The 7,393-nt window shown below is 42.2% G+C and overlaps 1 pseudogene; it reads left to right on the top strand.

The window, feature by feature from the left end:
* The first annotated feature begins 2,992 nt into the window (after nt 1–2,992).
* LOC127210532 (ras-related protein Rab-3B-like) lies at nt 2,993–3,898 on the top strand (annotated as a pseudogene).
* Nucleotides 3,899–7,393: the final 3,495 nt, after the last annotated feature.

Genomic DNA, 7,393 nt, shown 5'->3' with positions numbered 1-7,393 from the left:
ATTTCCCCATGAATCCTTGACACGATCACACCCATGTCAGCAGTCCATACTCGCTCAGAGTATTCTCTGCTCCCACATTACTGCATTAGCTTTCCTTCCCATCTTAAAAAAAAAAAAAAAAAAGAATGGTCTGGGATTTCTTTTTAAGATATCACTTCTTTATTTTTTATCTTTTTACATTTATTATGTTGGGTGGGCACATGCACCACAGTGGTGCCCATGTGGCAGTCAGGGGACAACTTGTAGCAATTGATTTTTCCTTCTACTATGTTCTTTATTCTAACATATTATAGGAATTTGAAAAGGGCTGTTAATTACCATGTCCCCCACTCAAACAGAATTTCTAGCCAATTTTTTTTCTCAAGTTCCATTCATGAAATTGCTTCAGGATCACACCAGGCACCCTGTGAAAAGTTGTCCTTTCCTTGTCTCTGGGAACTCGGGCCTGGTGGTGTGAACATTTCCCTAGCAGCTGCTTTGCACTATCTGAAAGTCAAGATTAGTGCAAGGAGTCACGTCTGTGAAGAGGAAATACAAGATCCATAAGAATTCAAAGGAGGCTGGGAACTTAACTGAACAAACTTTTGTTTGCTATAAACATGGGAAGGATTGGCGAATCTACTTTTTTCTCTTTTCTGCAAACCTAAACTGGTTCTCAAATAATTTTACATTTCACAGAAGTGAGCATTTGCACGTGGTGTGACTGTCCCATGTTCTTTCAAGGAATTTGTCATCATTACATTCTGTCCCTACTCCACCCTTATTTCTAGAGGAAACAATAGCTCCGGCTTGGCCTTGGTTCTATGTGGCACAAGCCTGAAGAGGGAGAAAGCTCACAAGACACACTGAAACTTCCTCAGTTTGCTTACATAACAAAAGAATCGAATTCTGCACAGCCTTATTAGAAGCCAGACATCTGGCTGGTCTGGAACAGCGTGCCCTCCTGCCCTTGTCTCCAGCTCCATTAGCCACCACCGTCGGGGTGTTGTGTGTTTGAAATCATCCACACAGGACCTGGCCAGATCTTTGAAACAGACCAAGTGCATTGCCATTGTCCTTTATGCTTTTGACATGAATCCTTCTTCGAAATTTTGAATGATACAGATCGTTTGCCTTGAGGTGCACTCAGAGGGCTATTTAAACACTTCTGCATTATGTGGGCATGAGAATCACATTTTGTCAAGCCCCCACAAAAATCCTGTCACTAATAAGCCACACATATATTGCTTTCCTGACTAAAATTAAGATATATATGCCACCTTTGGAATGGGATCATAACCTTCACTGAATATTACAAGCGCTTATCAAGAGGCACAGTCCTTTGCAAGTTAAGCTGTTTTCATAAGAGATGGTTTAATAACATGGGAAGGCAGGCTTCAGCATCCAGTGGCTTAAAATTTAGTCTTAGTTTGGCTTATTACCACCTGGACAACCTCTGGCACCCCAATTTTCTCATTTACAAAATAGGGATGAAAACATCTTGCCTTTCATGTTTTGTGGTAATGAGGGAATCTGAGGAGGTTTTGTGTTATTTTTTCAATAGACATGTACACATTAGTGCTGATAGCTTTCCTATGGAGAGTGTACAGACACATGTGGTCATTTGCTTCTCTCCAGTGCCGAGGGGTGGGGTGGGGGTTGAGGGGCCGGGGTTGGTTGAAATCATTGTCTCATAGAACTTATCACTAGACCAGTAACAGATATGTGTGTTCATAAGGGACAGAGGATGAAGAAGGCAGTGAATTTCTATAATTGTAACAAATTGATTATCACTCTCCTTGTTCTGCTACTATGAAACTCCTTCCACACTGTAACATGGACTTTAGGGTAATCTAGATCCATGTTCCCAGGCCTTAGTCATTCATATTTGGCTCCAGAATAAACTATCATTTATCATATTTAAGGTGAGATTTGTGGAAGCTCCTGCTCCTGGTGGTGGTGATGGTGGTGGTGGTGATGGTGGTGGTGGTGGTGGTGGTGATGGTGGTGGTGGTGATGGTGGTGGTGGTGGTGGTGGTGGTGATGGTGGTGGTGGTGATGGTGGTGGTGGTGGTGGTGGTGGTGGTGGTGGTGATGGTGGTGGTGGTGGTGGTGGGGGTGATGGTGGTGGTGGTGGTGGTGGTGGTGGTGGTGGTGGTGGTGGTGGTGGTGGTGGTGGTGGTGGGGGTGGTGGTGGTGGTGATGGTGGTGGTGGGGGTGGTGGTGGTGGTGGTGGTGGTGATGGTGGTGGTGGTGGTGGTGATGGTGGTGATGGTGGTGATGGTGATGGTGGTGGTGGTGGTGGTGGTGGTGTGATGGTGATGGTGGTGGTGGTGGTGGTGGTGATGGTGGTGATGGTGGTGGTGGTTGTGGTGGTGTGGTGGTGTGTGTCTATATCCCCTGTGCATGAAAGCTTAGCTTTTCCTTGTGAAGCAGTAAAAAGCTGGGTGAGCATGCATCATGGCACATAGCTATGATTCAGCATGTGAAAAGTGGAAACAGAAGGATCAGGAGTTCAAGATCATCATTGCCTACATACAGAAATTAAGAGCTACAAAATACCCTGTCTCAAAAGGAAAAAAAAAAAAAAACAAACCTGAAGAAATCAAGAACACTGAAGTACTCTCAGGCAGGTCATTTGGGAAGGTGGTATTAATGAACTTGTTATAGAATTGAGTTCCCTGAAATCACTTAGACCTCTGCACACCCTTTGAAGGCAACAGTCTCCACTGTAGTTTTCAGTGTCTCACACATTTATTTACTTTTATTCTGTTGAGATGGTAGGAAGTGGATTGCTTTAGGAAACTAAACATCTAGGGCTGAAGCCCGTCACCTTTTGGTCGTTTCAGAAATTAATTAGGAGCCTTTTCCCCTTCTACCCTTCCTTCACACAGCTAGACCTACATCCTAACAGGTAAAAGGAGTTTTTGAAAATTCATGCTGAATTTTTAGTAACTTTTGGGCTTTCTCCTGAAAAACCAAAGGCTCAAAATGGTAAACTATGTCCCTCAGCATGGCACCTGAAGTCATCTCAAGAGTCTTCTCCTTTCAGCTGCAAGACCCTGCTCCATCCCAGCGCCATCTCCTTTATCCTGACCAGACCTCAGGTGTCCCTCACCCATATGCAGGGCCACAATCTTCTCTCCTTCTATTTTCTTATTTAACCTTCAGAATAACATGTTTTTTTTTAAAAAGCTGTATTTATTATGTATACAGCGCTGTGCTAGCATGTAGAAGAGGGCATTAGATCACAATATAGATGGTTATGATCTACCATGTGGTTGCTGGGAATATGATATCCTGAACTCACTTAGCCTCTAACCAGAATTTTGACTACAAGTTCAAACAGCCCATCATTGGCAACAGCAGTGTTGGGAAGGACCTCCTTCCTCTTCTGATATGCTGATGACACCTTCACCCGGGTCTTTGTCAGCACTGTGGCCATCGGCTTCAAAGTGAAGACAGTCTTGGGAAGCTGCAGATATGGGACACAGCTGGGGAAGAGCGGTACCAGACCATCACCACAGCCTATCACGGTGGGGCCATGGGCTTCATTCTGATGGATGGCATCACCAATGAGGAGTCCTTCTACACTATTCAGGACTGGGCTACTCAGATTAAGACCTACTCCTGGGACAATGCGCAGGTTATTCTGGTGGGAAACAAGTGTGACATGGAACAAGTAAAGGTGGTCCCAGCTGAGAAGGGCCCGCTCCTTGCGGAGCAGCTTGGGTTTGACTTCTTTGAAGCCAGTGCCAAGGACAGCATTAGCGTGAGGCAGGCCTCCCAGCGTCTGGTGGATGCCATTTGTGATAAGATGTCTGACTCGCTGGGCACAGACCCCTCCATGCTTGGCACCTCCAAGACCACACGTCTCTCAGATGCCATACCACTGCTGCAGCAAAACTGCTCCCTCTAGGAAAGCCCCAGCCTCCTGCCTCCCCGTGTTGCGCCCAGTTATACTTTGCCTCTCCCTGTTATTCTTTGCCCACTACCAACCCAAAGCAAGCTGAGTTTTTGCCAGCCCCTATGGTTCTCTGCAGAGGGGCCCAATGACAGATACTAACAGTGCAGGTTACTGTGTGGATAAAGATTCCTTTCACAATAGAAAGCTCCCTTTTATGAAGGATGTTCAATATAGACCTGGAAAGAATCCTTTCTGCCCTTAAAATAAAGTTTCCTTCATTTACCAAGATACCCCTCCCCCCCACACACACGCCTCAGGGGCTGGCAAGTGTGTAAGGTGAGGCCCAACTGCAAACTGCACAGCTAATCCTATCAAAGAAAATGTCTCAAAGTAAAAAGAAAAAAAGAAAGAAAGAAAGAAAGAAAGAAAATGAAAAGAAAATAGTAGGTGTACAAAAATATTAGCTGAGCCACATCCTATGCTGTAAACACTTTAACAAAGCATATCATAACAACACAGGATTGTACATGTGTCTCTAAATACTTAAATAAGAAAGTATGGTGCTTACCTGTGAAATGTTGAGTAGTGTACTGTCAGGGTTCCCTTTGGAATTACATCAAAAAATGATAACTGGCATGGCTTGGAAAAAAACCACAGCACAATATGGTTATGACGGGTGTTTGTTGATGCCTTTGTAAGAGAGCTAAAGTGCCATTTCACTCTTACAGCCAGGGCTGCTTTATTTATAGTTCAGAAACAAACAAATGGCAATCTCCAAGAAATCATCTTGACCAGCATTAATGACTAGTTTGGTAGCTGACAGCCCCAGGCAAAGCTAGAGGCCATTAAGGCTCTTGGGATAAGGGCAAGTTGGAGGGTTGTAGTTTACCAGTAATTAAGCGTAGGTACGAATCAAAACTTGCTAAGGGGAGAGATGAAAGTAACTCTGGATGGGTCTGTATCTGTCTTTTCACACACTATCAGTGCACACACCCCTATACATACACACTTGAATCTTTTTTAATAAATAGGAAAAATAATGGCATCATTTCAGATACCAAGTTGGAGTGGAAATAATTCATGTGATGAAATGGGCATGCTCGTGGGACCAATTAATTCCTTTTCAAGCTTGAACTATATAACTATAAGAACCACTATTTAAAGAAAAAAAACCACCTCATTCTACCACATTAGTTGATTGTTGCTGAATTGAAACTCAATCATGAGATCATAAGGATTTTGGAAGCTTTTTTTTTTTTTTTTTAAGTTTTTAATCCTATCTCAATAAAAGTAAATACATAAGGATTATAAATAAACCAAATCTGAAGTAATATAGATTGGGAGACCCTCAAGAGGGTCAGGAGATAATGAAGATTATGCCTCAATATTGGGATTATGATGTTAGTTCTTTATTTCAATAAAAGTGGATAGAGATCTTTCGTATCAGGGACAGGGCTTAGCAGTAAGGACAAAGTAATCGTCTGGGAATTATGCATACAGGCTTGACATCATTTTTATTGGATGGCTGATGAACTGGAAAACTCTAGGACAGTCAGGCTTTAATTTGTAATCTTAATTTTCATATAAATCAGTACATTTTAGGGGGAGGGAGTGGGGGGATGCTGGACATTGATGCTTGCTAGCCTGTGGTAATAAGACAGGCCTGAGGCATAGGCTGCAGCACTAATTCATCCTGAATCTGATTTTGTCTTTTCCTCTATCCATCTGTCTTCCATCTTTGTATCTATCATTTAACAAAATTTACAGCTTGCAAATACCAGCGAAGCTACTGTTGGTACAATCTTTCCTCTACCACCACTTAGAATGATCTATAATAATCTACTTATCATAGACAGGCACACTATAATACACAATAATTTACTCTTCAGCTGGGAAAACGCCTGCAATTGCTTCATAAGCATATATTAATGAGGTTGCCCCTTCTTCTTCTTCTTCTTCTTTTTTTTTTTTTATTGCTTTAAAAACTATAGGATCTGAGAGAGCAGTAGTTCCCCTTCACAAAATAATTATCTTAGTGATTCCCATACATAATTTCATGTCTATGGGGCTGCATGAGGCTGCACTACTAGACCAGAACATGGTAGTTATTTTCTTGCATGTACAGAAGCTTGACTAAGACATTTGAAAACAAATGATAGGTGCCTTTCTCTGTTTAAAAATGCTATTAAGCTGAGTATGTTATAAATATGTCAATAAAATAGAATGTTCTTTCTAAATTATATTGACTCCTCTATTGCAAGTAAAAATGAAATTTCGTACAAAATTATCTTTTATTCTTTCTCGATTAAGCCATAGAAAACAATGTACTTCTTTCCTATCTTACTTTTGCTTCATGTAAGTCCCTGATCTATCAGCAATTAGCTTTCCATCATCCTCTTCTCCTTTTTTCTTGAATTTTGAATGCTTTCTTACAGAGAGGGGTGAGGGATAGGAAGAAAGGAAGGGAGAGAGAGAGAGAGAGGGAGAGAGAGGGAGAGAGGAAGAAAGCCTTGTGAGTTGAGTTGTCATCCACCGTTTTCAAACCAGACATCACATGTGATCTCGATCTTCTAAGTTACACATTTGAAAATCATTAGGCACTAATAAAGTAATGAAAGAACAAGAACATGCAAAGCTCATGCTTTGTGAATTCAGAGGGTGACTGACACACCTGCCCCACGTACACATGCAGAGTGTGTTGGGCAGAACAGCATTTTCTGTGACTTGGCTCTATCTGAATAGCCTTCATGTACTACTTCTCCATGATTTAAGAGTCTTTTCACTTGGTATAGATAAATCAGCTGCTCCCAGGTCCATTTTCTTTGTGTTCTGGTGTCTTCCCTGATGTCTGCCCTTTCAAGTGTCAAGAGGCTGGCTACCTTCAAGAGCAGAGAATAGATGCTCCTGATCACACCAAAGCTCCCCCACTTGACAGTGAAATAACACAATAGCTGATAAAGATAGATACCGAGCCCCTAATCCCAATTGGGAGCATGCTCATCCCTTAACCAGTTCTGTCAGCTTGGATTTATCTGCACAGACGGCATATAAAGCATCGTTTACATAAATAACGTAGAGTCTGCATTGGGTAAATATCAGGCATGAGTAAGTGCCCTGGGGTAGACCCATTAAATCAATCATTGAGCCCAGTCAGAGAAGCACTGACTACAGCCAGACAGAAGTTCATCACAGCATAATCTTCCTCTGCTTCTTGATGAACTAACAAAATATGTTGCGCTCACTGAACAGCTGCTTTCATAAGAGCAATAACGGAACAGACTCCAGGAGCCTTCAGCATTGCCCGTGAAACAAGATTTCCAGAGAGAAAATTAAAATGCCAACAAGATTTACACTTATGTATGTAGATGTTCTACGGTTTAAAAGAGGTTCTATTACTTTAAAAAGTGTAAGAAAGAGGCGATGCCATTTGTAACGGTACTGTTATTGAAAAATAAAAGCAATAAGCAGAGCTCATGTTATGTGCTGAATTACAAGCCCACGCCACCC

The sequence above is a fragment of the Acomys russatus genome, chromosome 28 (genome assembly GCF_903995435.1).
Source record: "Acomys russatus chromosome 28, mAcoRus1.1, whole genome shotgun sequence".
Taxonomy (NCBI): domain Eukaryota; kingdom Metazoa; phylum Chordata; class Mammalia; order Rodentia; family Muridae; genus Acomys; species Acomys russatus.
This window is presented reverse-complemented; position numbering and strand designations above follow the sequence as displayed.